Source organism: Hemiscyllium ocellatum, chromosome 30, assembly GCF_020745735.1.
Source record: "Hemiscyllium ocellatum isolate sHemOce1 chromosome 30, sHemOce1.pat.X.cur, whole genome shotgun sequence".
Lineage (NCBI taxonomy): Eukaryota > Metazoa > Chordata > Chondrichthyes > Orectolobiformes > Hemiscylliidae > Hemiscyllium > Hemiscyllium ocellatum.
Window position 1 is genome coordinate 13,888,418 of NC_083430.1, and position 14,290 is coordinate 13,902,707.

Consider the following 14,290-nt stretch of genomic DNA (forward strand, 5'->3'; position numbering starts at 1 on the left):
CCAAGCTGTATGCATCTGGACAGGATGATTTCTATGGTGCATCTGTCAAAACAGGTAAGAGTCTTGGTAGATATGCTGTATTTCCTCAGCCTTCTGAGAAAGTCAAAGCATTGGTATGCTTTCTTGACAGCACTGTCAATGTGGATGGAACAGGATAGATTGTTGGTTATATCTAAGCCTATAGACTTAAAGCTCTTGACCATCTCCACCTCAACACTATTGATACATAGAGGGGTGTTTTCTCCACTTTGCTTCCTGAAGTGGATGACCAGCACTTTCATTTTGCTGACTTTGAGGGAGAAATTGTTGTCTTTACACCATTCCACTAAAAGCTGTCTTTCTCCTTCCTGTCCTCTGGGTTTGTTCAAGGGGCAATTCTGGCATTTCAAACAGTTGGCCTAGCAGTACTGCACAAGAACATCTTTAGTTCTGTTCACTCCTACATTGTACCTGTCTCATAGCTCTGGTTTTACCAAGTAATAAGGGTTCTCACTTATAATATCATCTGCTTAAGATATTATAATAGATCAGATGGGAATACAAAACCCAGCTGAATTTCTGTATGCAAGAACATATCTTTAGAACTCCTGCTTAGAACTCTTCTATTCTTATCTTTGTCTCGTCATTGTCTTATTCACAGTTTGTTAATTAACTATTTAATGGTGCAGGATAATCTTTTCAATCTGATTATGGTACTTTAATAGATATAATTTAGGATTTACGCCAAATTACCTAGTTAATAGGAAAATTATGGCCAATTATCTGTTGGGAAGGAGCAATACTAACAATTGATGTGCAGCATCTACCACCTGCAACTTTCCTATTGGTTATACAAGGGCAACAATTTTGGGGAACTGTTTCTTTCCATCATTACACATCAAATTAGAAAGTGCAGGCAAATGAAAAGTAGAATAAAAGTGTCAATGGGCTCCAAATTAAACAAAATGAGAAAGCTCTGAGTAAATGGACCATAAGAGGAAGTGCCTGAAGGAAGGAAATCTCACCACAAGGCTTCACTTCTGTTGAGATGTGAATTGTTCTACTTTAGATGGTTCAAGGAAGAGAGAAATCTAAAGATTGTGTGAAGATTGCAAAACTAATTGAAACATACATGATGCTGAGGAGACTGGACAGAATGGTTGCTGAGATATTGTTTCCCATTGTGGGACAGTATAGAATGAGGGGGTGCAGCTTAAATTTTAGGGGTCTCCTATGTAAGACTGAGATAAAGAGACTTTATTTTCTGAAAGTGCTGTTAGTCTGGAATTCTCCCCTCCAGAGAATGTGGAGGCTTGGAGTTTGAATATATTCAAGGTTAAATTAGATGTTTGATTGACAAAAGAGTCAACAGTTCCAGCAGACAGTATTGTAATTGGAGCAGAGATCACAATCAGATCAAGCGTGAAATTATTTAATAGCAGAGTAAGCCCAAGGAGCTGCATAGTCTACTCCTGCTCCTAATTCCTGTATTCTTGTGTTCTAATGATTAGGTAAGGCTAATTTAAAAACAAAAAAAAAGTGCTGGCCTTTAAATCAAGGCATAACATATAAAAGTTAGGAAGATACTCTAGATACCAACTGATTCCAATTTTGGCACCACACGTTGGTAAGATGTCAAAGCAAAGGTAATTTACCTGAACTTTTGTCAGGGATGCAGACCTTCATCCATGTGGAAAAGATATAGGCAAAATGAAGAATTTAAAAGCCAAATTTAAAATTACTAAAATGATTTAATGATGGACACAAAGAAAACCTATTTTTACTAGCTTGAGGGAGAATATCCAGAATACACAGATGTTGTGCTATGCCCTGCAGCAGATGGGCAATATATATTTGACGGACATGTTCATCCTGTCATCACTGAATCGTGGCATGGATCTAATGGTATAATGTTTGCAGTCACCATCTCACTGAGCTCTGTCCTCTTGCTTTATGACACGCTGCAGGAAGTGTGCTGGAGTGCATCTGAATTGACCCCTGTGATTGTAACTTACTTATGAAGATATTAGGTGTCTCAGTCAAAAGTTCAGTCAATTCTTCAGTACTACTTGACTCATCTCATCATTGTTGGGAGAGCTAACAGAAGTATCGCAACTTGGTAATGGAACATCACCAGTATTTCAGAGCACATAGTTGAAACAGATGTTTTATAGAGCTGCGTGAAAATATTAGACTAATTGGATAACACTTTTAAAGAGCTAACATAGGCTAAATGACCTAATTCTAACCTGTATCATTCTATTATTTTATGAATGCCTGTTTGCAACCTTGATGTGTGTTTTGACCATTTTTGCTTGAGTTGTAAAATGAAAATAGAAGCAATTATTTTCTCCAGCAAGCAAGTCATATAATTTTGACAATACAAAGCTCAGTCCAAATTGTAAACTCATTTGTAATTTATCTTTATCTTTCTGCCTGTATAATTAAAATGCATACCAGAGCAATAGAGAGTGCACGTTGACATCATAATTAAAGTGCAGATAAACAAAGCTTTGTTGATACTTGGTTTGAGAATCCAAGGCAATGAATTAAATGTGTGCATTCCACATTTCCTGAGTTATCCCAATGAGGAGTTTTATCTCCAGTTCTACGAATTTAGTTGAAATTCATTCCACTCTTCCTCTGAATAAACTTGCAAGAGGAAGCAGCAACTGCTTTCTGCATATGAAAAGTTTGTGTGTCTCATTCCAAAGTAGCCTTCTGTGTAGCCTTCAAGATAATACATGGATTGGAAAGGGTGGACGCTAGGAAATTGTTTCCATTAGGCGAGGAGACTCGGACCCGTGGACGCAGCCTTAGAATTAGAGGGGGTCAATCCAGAACAGAAATGCGGAGACATTTCTTCAGCCAGAGAGTGGTGGGCCTGTGGAATTCATTGCCACGGAGTGCAGTGGAGGCCGGGACGCTAAATGTCTTCAAGGCAGAGATTGATAGATTCTTGTTGTCTCGAGGAATTAAGGGCTACGGGGAGAATGCTGGTAAGTGGAGTTGAAATGCCCATCAGCCGTGATTGAATGACGGAGTGGACTCGATGGGCCGAATGGCCTTACTTCCACTCCTGTGTCTTATGGTCTTATGGTCTTAATACATTCACATGTTTCCCTCTGTAAATTGTTCTTCTAAGAATTCTCTGAGGCTGGTACAATTGCAACATTTAAAAGGCATCTGGATGGGTATATAAATAGGAAGAGTTTGGAGGGATATGGGCCAGGCGTTGGCAGGTGGGACTAGTTTGGATTGGGATATCTGGTCAGCATGGATGGGTTGGACCGAAGGGTCTGTTTCCATGCTGTACATCTCTATGACTCTGTGACTTCAGTTTCTACTGAAGTGTCAAGAAATGGTTGGGCTCCACACTGGCAGAATACTGCCTCTATGACTCTGTGACTCTATGTCTTTTAATAAGGTTTATTAAAGTGACTAAGTTGATCATTAAAGTCTTAGTGCAAAATAATGCAGTCATTCAGTGAGCACTACATTAAAAAAATGACTAACTCTCGTCCAGTCAAATAGCAAATGCCAAACGTCACCATTATCACAATAGAAAATTAGGTCAACACAGTGATGACGTGAGCAGAGGTCAGGGAAGTCAGAGGTTTGGAGTTTGGCTGCAAAAGCTAGAGTGCTGAGTCTGGAAATGTACCAGCTTCCCAGACCTCCTCAGCAAAAGGTGCACTGAAGGAAATGAGTTTTATTTTGGGTTGAGTTGGTAAATATAGTATAGAATCAGAACCACAGATCCCCGTAGCCAGTGGCTTGGCTGAGTGTTGAGATGAGCTGGGGCTAGAAGGCTCTTTTTCATTCCCTGAGACAATGCCTCCAGTTGTTTTACAAATTATTACATCCTCTAGCCCTTACCTCTCTCTACCCCTCATATCCACCCAACACTCAATGGCCTCTCATGCCCTCCATATCCAATGCCATGTCATCTCAAGCATTACCTGCTCACGAGGCCCCTCATAGCCTTCAAGTCAACTCAATGCCAACTCCTGACCCTCATCCACCCAACGGCAATTCATACTGTCCACGTCAACTCCATACCCATTTACTCTGTTCATAGGCCTTTGAATGAAAATTCAAACAAAACATTTAAACATAGTATTGAAAACATGACATTGGGAAACAGTGGATCATTCAGTCCTGCTCAGGTCAGTCTTTCAATGTTCAAATTTAAGATCCTTTTTGTAGGAAGACCTGGTGAAAACCCAGTCTGAGAATAAAAGGACTCATACAACTGAATCAACAGATAATGGAATTCTCTTGGCTGAATATCTAAAAGATTGAATCATTGAAGGGAGATGTTAAGCCAGAGTCCTGAGATGCTCATGAGCAAGGAAGTACTTAAGATGAGAGAACAAGTTGAATTCTTGGATAAATAGCTAGCTGCTAATGTCAAATATTAGCATTTTTATAGCATTGAAGGTGTTGATGAATTATTATGTGCCGAGTATTCCATCTTGCACGCCATCAGTTGATTTCCAATTCTTTTGTCAAAGTCTGTTTCACTGTTACGTTTGTCATAGAATTATAGAATAGAAAGAACATAGAAGTTGTAAATTCTTTGGGCTGGAGCTTGCGTTTTGTTGGCTAAGTGTCAGTTTCCTGAAGAAGGCTTCATGCCCGAAATGTCGATTCTCCTGCTCCTTGGATGCTGCCTGACCTGCTGAGCTTTTCCAGCAACACATTTTCAGCTAAGTGTCAGTTGCGTTGAGTTTGTTGAAGGTTTTTTTTCCTGTTGTATCTTACCAAACTCTCATTATCAACTACCTACCCCAACTCTTTGGCACCCCTTCTCCAAATTCTAGCCATGTCTTAGCAAGTCATGGAATCATAGAATCCCTACAATGTGAAAGCATGACATTCACCCCAATATGTCTACATTGACCTTCCGAACAGCATCTCACCCAGACTCACCTCCCCCTTCCTTATTCTTGTAATCCTACAATTCCTATGGCTAATCCGCCTGGCGTGCATATCCTTGGACACAATAGGCAATTTAGCATGGCCAATCCACTCAACTTGCACATCTGTGGACTGTGGGAGGAAACCCGAGCATCTGGAGGAAATCCACACAGACAGGGGGAGAATGTGCAAACTCCACACACGGTTCTTAACATTTGCCATGGATATGGAAAACAAGGGAAAATTGGTAGCTTGCCTTACAGGCTGGGACCTGGAAGTCCTGCTGGATGGGATGGTGCTCAGGATGGACAATCTCTTCCCCCACACCAGCCGAGGAGATCACTCCAACCACTAGGGTTAGTGCAGTCCAAGCCATCTGAAGGAAAACACAGCAGTGTTGGAAGAAAGTCAATGTCCTTCTCCAGTTCAGTAATGTATGTGACACTATCTTCTGTCTGATGCGGAAATTTGCAATCAAATCATTTCCCTGGAGTCAGCCCATTCATTCTGACTGAGACCACTTTTTCTATCAGACTGCTACAAGCATGCTGGGAAGTTAGCAGCCACATATGGAAGAGGGAGGTGTTTCTGCCAATGCTTCCTGTCTATGTTGTGGCAGGAAAGTTCCACACCAGAGCTAATGCTGAATACTAGGAGTGACATAAAATAGGACATTTACGGCTGGTTTCTCAAGTGACAATTGAAGATTCCAACAAGCAGCAAGGCAGTGTGAAAGCAGACTACGCCAGCTGCAATATCCAAGAAATAGATGCCACTAAGGAGCAAGAAACATTCTTCTCATGGACAGTGCTAGTTTTACCACAGTGAAATGCTAACAAAAATCCATCCAGTTAAAAAAAAACATAAATCCAAATTAGACAGTGCCACAATTCAATGTTTAGAATTTGTTCAGCTGCATCGCTGGAGTCCGCAATGGAGTCTCTTTAACCATTCATGGAAACACGTGAGAGTTCTCTATCATAAGTAGAGGAACAAAGTGTAGAGTTCCCAGCAGTTCAGAAAACCTCGAAGCAGCTTAAAGTTGAACTCAAAAGAAGGTCAGACAGATCAAGGTAAAACAAACATTAGAGCTGTCTAATTATTTCCTGGATACTACTGACATAAATTTCTGGCATTTAACAGTCACATATCAAAATCAAAACTTGAAGACTGATTAAGTACCAAATGTCTGACATAGTACAGTAAGCATTCTCTCACAATTGATACAAACAAGAGGTACATTGATGGATTAAAAATGGCTCTCTTTCATGGAAACAGAAATCCAAGATCATTGGGAATTATTAGCCACAGAGCACTTGCTGCTACAATTAATGAGTTTATTATTCGTGTTTCTTTTTTAAAAGAAATGTTTGAGAAAGAGAGGTAGAAGTAAAACTTTCTGCTTAAGTTTGCAGAGGAATATCAAGGAGAAGCATAACCCTTGGTCGTGATTGTAGATTCACAGACTCATACAGCACAGAAACAGACCCTTGGGTCCAACTCGCCCACAGATCAGACACCCCAAACTGATCCAGTCCCATTTGCCAGCATTTGGCCCATATCCTTCTGAACTCTTCCTATTCATATACCCCTCCAGAAATTAATAAAAAAGTATTGTAATTATACCCTCCTCCACCACTTCCTCTGGCAATTCATTCCATACATGCACCACCCACTGTGCGACAAAGGTACCCCTCAGGCCCTTTATAAATCTTTCCCCTTTCATCTTAAACCTCTTGTTTTGGACTCTCCCACTCTAAGAAAGAAAACCTTGGTTATTCACCCTATGCACGCCCCTCATGATTTTATAAACTTCCATGAGGTTACCTGTCAGCCTATTAGGCTTCATGGAAAAAAAAGCCCAAGCCTACTCAGCTTTTCCCTGTAGCACAGACCCTCCAGACCCTGGCAACATTGTTGTAAATGTTTTCTGCACTTTTGCAGGTTTGGCACCATCCTTCCTACAGAGAGGCGACCAGAATTGTACACAGTATCCTAACCATGGCCTCACCAATGTCCCGTACAGCTGCAACATGACATCTCAATTCCTATCCTCACTATTAGGACAAGTGAAGGCAAGCACGCCATCTTTACCACTTCAGCTACCAATAACTCCACTTTCAAGGAACTATACACCTGCATCCCTAGGTCACTTTGTTTGGCAACACTCCCCAGGGGCTATCATTAATTATGTAAGCCCTGCCCTGACAGGCCTTACCTTACTGGCAAAACCTCACATTTATCTATATTAAACTCCATCGACCACTCCTCAGCCTAATGGCCCATCTGATCAAGGACCATTGTAGTCTGAAATAAACTTTTTCACTGTCCCTGACACCATCTATTTTAGTGTCATGTGTAAACTTATTAACCATACCACCTATACTCACATCTAAATCATTATATAAATTATGAACAACAGCAGGCCCAGTGATGACTGTTGTGGCGCACCACTGGTCACAGGCCTCTAGTCTGAAAGGCAACCCTCCAACAACACGTACTGTCTCCTACCATCAAGTCAATCTAAAACAAATTTCTATAACATCATACTCAGGCCCTGCAGCCCACTGTGCAATACATGCCATTCCAACTATTGCTCTAAACATTTTTAGACATTTGGTTAGACAGATAAAAGCTGTTCAGGTTGGGTTAATGAAGGGCATCCAGTCTCCAGTTTTGTTAAGTGGGTGGATCTGCTGAGATTCAAAAGAAGCAGCTCCCCATATTATTCAACAGGGGATGAAATAAGGGAGACAATATCCATATTCAGGGATGGAAGATCATTGTTGCTTCTCAAAACTGGATTGTGTCAAAACTCAAATCTTCTAAGCACTGTTGTAGGTAATAAATGCAGAATTCATCCTGAGGAGAAATATAGGGTAATCTCTGTATCCATGGGTCTGGTTTCTGTGGTTTCAATTACCTGCAGTTTAAGACGGTCTGAACATATTACATGGAACATTCTAGAACCAGGGAATGGGGGCGCCAGGGAAGGTAAATTTCCCATTTTAATAAATGGATTCACTGCAATCCGTGATTATGGGCTTCTGCGGTCAGTCTTTGGAACAAATCCCCCATGGGTATGGGGGGATTACTGTACATTCATCACCAACAGAGAGGTAATATGATGCTTTCACTGCCTCTCTAAAGCAGTGCACTTATAAAATGCCTTATTCTGGTGTTTAACGCACAGCTATCAGATATTGATTGGAATCTTTGGACCATTTGCTTGCAATTTTTGAATGAAGTAAAATAGGTGATGTTATAAAGGTCTCTCATTGTCATGTCATTAGTAACGGGAACAGAGCCAGAACTAGTAGCAGAAGCTGAGCAAAACTAGGTGCTATCTCAGGCTAATTCAATTCAAAACCAAAAAAAAAAGCAGATTATCAATTAAAAAGAAGGAGGACACTCTTTATTGTTGTCCCGGTACTTGCTTTCCATTGGGATTGTTTTATGAATGCCATTGGCCCGTTCTGGTGCCGAAGCCATCAACTATTCCACAACAAAGCATACAATGCCACTATTCACTGCAGCTATTGGAAGACTTAATTTGAAAAGCTGAATTTACTTATACATTTCAAACTAGTTCTGGCTGAATTTCTCTGTTCTATTGCTATTCAAAAACAAATTGGTACCCGTCATGTATAACTGTCCCTGGAACAACTGCATTCAATGCACAATTCTATTACAAGACCACAGTTCCGACAGATTTGTTTTACCATTTAAGAAGGGGTGTTTCAATTGAGATAATGAAATGTTCAATTTGAAAAGGCCAGGTTTCCTTTACCTTAAACGTAGGCTGATTGATGGTTTAAACGTAGTTTGATGCCCGAGATATTCGTATACAAACAAGTGGGCCAGTTGAGAGGGATGCCTAGAAATGAAAAAAGCATCAATAAAATGCGCTGCAATGCAGCAATTGTTTTTAGGGCAGGATGCTTCAATGCTGCCCATTGGAGTGGCCAGGTGCCTCAGTGGTTAGCACTTCTGCCTCACAGTGCCAGGGACACGGGTTTGATTCCAGCCTCAGGTAACTGTGTGGAGTTTGCATCTTCTCTCCATGCCTGTGTGGTTTTCCTCCAGGTGACTATTTCCTTCTACAGTTCAAAGATATGCAGGTTAGGTGGATTGGCCATGGAAAATGCAGGGTAGGATAGGGGGGTGTTTCTGGTTGGGATGCTCCTTGGGTGGGTTGGTGTGAACTCAATGGGCTGAATGGCCTGCTTCCACACTTTAGGAATTCTGTTATTCCATGAACAGAATAAGTGATTATTCAAAATGGAAAGACACCATTCGTTCCTCAGGTCTGACAGATTTTGGATTTTTAAACCACCAGTTCAAAAGAAGGGTATTGAATTTATATAATCCCTTTCCTGCTCTCAACATGTCATAAATTGCTTAAAGCAAATGACACACTTGAGAAATGAAATCAGTGTTGTAATGTAAGTATACAGCAGCTAATTTGCAAATAGCAATGTCTCACAAAGACAAATGTGTGACAATCTCCACATAATATACATTCAGCTGTTGATTGATGACTCAGTATTGCATTGAACATAGAATGTTACACCACAGTATAGGCCCTTTGACCATCGATATTGTGCTGACCTGTGAAATATTGATAAGGACACTTCTTCAAAATAGTGGCATTGAATCTCTGACATTCACCAAGAGAGTAAAAGGAATATTGGCTTCTTGTTTCACCCATAAGTTAGCACCGAACCACTCCACAGCTGCAATTCCAAAGATATTGATATTAAATATAGTATTTGTTGCTTGAGAAGATTTCAAGCTTAATTTCTGTGAATTCGTAATGACTATTTTTGTCCTTTCCCCGAATGGGATAATATTCTCAGGAATCATATGCTTTCAACCAGAATCCCTGGAATTTTGATAATTCAATATAATTTTTTATCCAAATGCATTTTTGCACTTTTAAAAAATATGGCCAATCATCAAATAGCTTGTGAATAGCATGAGATGGACAGCTAAGGATTAACTCTGAGACAATGTTGTTTTTGCAGTTGGAGAAAAAATTTAATAATTCCTCTGAATTGATACAGTCAAATTTGACAAGTGAAAACACAACTTGACGTAATTCCATAATTGACGCTTGCCTGAGTTGCATCAAATAGATCGATTAACCCTTTATATGGAAATCCAGTTATCATGCTAAAACCCAATCTAAATTAATGTCACATTACTACCATGAAAATAGATGAATGATAAAATTAGACATACTTTACATTCTCAGTTGCAAATACTTGTTGTGTTGGTTTACTTTATGACATAAAATATACTTTCTCATAACATACAGCCTCATGGTCTTTTGGGTAAGATAGTGGATTAGATTAGATTACTTACAGTGTGGAAACAGGCCCTTCGGCCCAACAAGTCCACACCGACCCGCCGAAGCGCAACCCACCCATACCCCTAACCTAACACTACGGGCAATTTAGAATGGCCAATTCACCTAACCCGCACATCTTTGTGACTGTGGGAGGAAACCCACGCAGACATGGGGAGAACGTGCAAACTCCACACAGTCTGTCGCCTGAGTCGGGAATTGAACCCGGGTCTCACTGTGCCACCATGCTGCCCAAGTTGAAACTAAACTGTCTAAATGTAAATGAAACATATGCTTTCAGTAAGAAATCAACAGAACTTCTTTGAAATGATTTGACTTTTTAGGAGGGTGTTGGACTGGTATTTCCTGGGTCTGGCTGCTGGCGCAGGTATCAGTGTAAAACCAATGTAAGTGGGTGTAGGCTGGAGGACTGGAGGTGAGGCCTAGCATTTTGGAGGCTCAGTGGTGGCATGGACTGAGATTGAAGGACTGTAAATTGAGTAATTTTTGTTTAGTTTTCCTTTTTATTCTTATGCTGGACACATTAAAAATTATTTTTCCTATCATACCAAATAATTAAGTATTTGTAGCTAGGTAGCTTGTACCTAAAATGGCATCAAACAGGGTGACATTGCAAACTTTCCACTGTGCTCATTCGTGTACATGTGACAATAAAGCTAATTCAATTCAATGACACAATGAAGAAGTCATTCACCTCATTAAGGTATTGCTGGCCACTCCTCCAGGTCCTGAAGAAGGGCTTATGCCCGAAACGTCGAATCTCCTGTTCCTTGGATGCTGCCTGACCTGCTGCGCTTTTCCAGCAACACATTTTCCACTCTGATCTCCAGCATCTGCAGTCCTCACTTTCTCCTCGAAGATTTTATCCTACTGTGAATCCTCTTGCAAGGATACCTTCCTTGAAGAAGCTCTCTTCCTCCCTCTACATGATTCCTGAAGAAGGGATTATGCCCGAAACGTTGAATCTCCTGTTCCTTGGATACTGCCTGACCTGCTGGGCTTTTCCAGCAACACATTTTCAGTACTCCTCCAGGTCATAAAGATAGCACTAACCTGGGCAGCAACCTCAGACCAGCCTTCAGGGTCTGGTGGCACAATGTATTCTTCTGATCTTCGGGAAGACAATATCTCTGCTTTGCAACACCTCATTAACCAGGAACACCTCATTGACCAGTGTGCTGCCACATTCCCCTTTTCTGACATATTCTGAAATTGTACTTGACCAGGCAAGGAAGTTTTGGAATGCTGGTGCTCATTTACGTGCACAGCAGACTTTTAAAGATGGTGCAGAGCAAAGACACAAGGGATATCTGCTAAGTAGCAAGTTATTCTGGGAACAGCACAAGATAAAGTGGGACTGGAACTGGATGCAAGAGATATCATAGGGGAGTGGGAGTTAACTAACAAAGTAAGTTTGTCAAGCTACAGCTAGAAATCTTGTGAGGCTCGAGTCAAATTCCCACCAAACACCTCAACACAATTTGCACTTGGCCAAAAAAATGTAAGATTCAAACTTTGCTTTCCATTTAACCAACGTTTATAATCTATCAAAACTCACAGGTTTAGGTCATTCCAAAGCACTTTTCAGCCATTGAGGTACTTTAGTCGCATAGTTACTGTTCTATTGTAAAAGATTAGTATGGATAAACAGATTGCATTGTCTGGCCAGATCAGTTGGAATAGTGCCCAATATTCCTAACAAAGTATCTGCAGTTAACAGTGCCCATTGTGCTTTTGGTGGAGATGATCTCTTAAACTAGAATATATTGACTATCTGCAGCACCCAGTATGTGAGTGGGTGAATTCTAGCGTGGCGGGGTGCCATTAGCAATATCTCATTTGGTGACCCATATAGTTTCCTATGAGCCAACAATACCAATGGTGTGGAACTAAGCAAGAGATTTTGACTTTTTACACAATCCTCCCAGCCAAAGTGTAGCTGTAAGAACAAAGCCAATGATTGGCTTCGCTCAATGTATTTCACTAAATACTCATGAATGACCAATAAAAAATAGAAAAAGGCTTAGCAACATCTGTTGTTCTGTGCATTCACGTTTTCATATTGCAAATTATATTTGGGATTCAAAGAGTTGGCACCTGAAGCATATTTCTTGTGAACCATCAATCTTATTTATCTTCAGAGAACATTTAGTCAATGAAGAAGGTCTAATCTTTGTAATGTAGAGCATATGACCCAAACAGTTATACCATAAATCCACTAAACTAATTGCTATTTTTTTCAAGTAAAGATAATGCTAGAAAATAAAATGTTTCTTTCAAGGTTCATTTTGAGGATGTTGGCATTGCTGGAAAGACTAGCATTATTACCCATTGCTAATTAACCTTGAGGCTGTGGTAATGAGCAGTCCATGAGATGGAGGTATACCCACAATGCTGAGTAAAATACCATATCATCAATGAGATAAATGATTAGCTCACAGCAGCAAAGATCAGGCTCCTTGTGAGTATCCTGACAGTGGATATATGAGGGAGCAATACAACATTGTGGGATTAAATGCAAGTCAAGGCCTGTTTTGTTGACCTTGTGGGAGTCGTATAGAGAGAGGCAGCCAGACCCCACCCCTTGGTGATATCATATTCCCAGAGTGACACACATTTAGCAAGAGTATGCAGCTCATTGGCTGAATATTTGTATTATTCTTTATTGTTTTATAATATCTATTGTGGTTTATTCTTTTGATATTTTTATACTGTTTCCATATGTTTTTGGATATAGAGTATGTAGGGTAATAGTTTAACTTTTTTTTTAGCAGTCTTATACATGAGGTTCTTAAAGATTAACTGGGTGTCGTGCTGTTGCGGCTTAGGGAAATTCTGAGATGTTTCCTCCAGTCGGATGGCCACACCTATCTGAAAGTGTTTCCAGGTACTAAGGCTTGGATCTTGAGCATCGTCTGGAGACGCAGAAGCACATCTGTGAAGCTGAAAGCTATGCGGGTATGTGGCTAGTCAATCCACACACTAAAGAGCTGCAGGAAGAGAGGGAATGGGTGACCATTCAGAGGAAAGGGGTACGCAGGCAGATGGGATAGCCCCCAGAGGGTGTCCCATTTGATAACCATTTTTCTGCAATTGGAGAATGATGACAGTGAGGGTTCCATTGTGGAATGCATCAAGGGAAATATTCACAGCACTATGGGTGGCTCAGCTGCCCAAGTGAGGAGGAGCAAGAGTCTAAAGGAAATAGTAGTAGGTTACTCAGTAGTGAGGGGTGTAGGACGGCATTTCTGTAGCCACAGAGGTGAATCCAGGTTGTGTTGCCTCCCTGGGGCCAGGTTCAGGCAAATCACTGAACAAGGCATCCTGAAGATGATAAGCCAGATGTCATGGTACACCTGATACCAACGACATTAGATAGAATGAAGGATGTGTTCTTGCATTAAGAATTCAGGGAGCTAGGCAGTTTAAAAAGCAGGACATCTAAGACTGCAGTCTCTGAATACTCCTAGTGCCATGTGCTAGCGAGTGCAGAAATAGAGAGTAGAGTAGAGAGGAATGTTTGGCATAAGAGTTGGTGCAGGAGGGAGGGTTTTAGATTGCTGCATCACCAGGACTGTTCCTGGGAAAGGTGGGATCTGTAGAAGGTTGAGGGGTGACCTTATCGAGATTCATAAAATCATTCCGGTCTCCTTCCTATAGGAAAGATGTTGTGAAACTTGAAAGGGTTCAGAAAAGATTTACATGGATGTTGCCAGGGTTGGAGAATTTGAGCTGTAGGGAGAGGCTGAACAGGCTGGGGCTGTTTGCCCTGGAATGTTGGAGGCTGAGGGGTGATCTTACAGCGGTTTACAAAATTATGAGGGATATAAATAGGATAAATAGACAAAGTCTTTTCCCTGGGGTTAAGGAGTCCAGAACTAGAGGGCATAGGTTTAGGGTGAGAGGGGAAAGATATAAAAGAGACCTAAGGGGCAACATTTTCATGCAGAGGGTGGTATGTGTATGGAATGAGCTGCCAGATGAAGTGGTGGAGGCTGATACAATTGCAACATATAA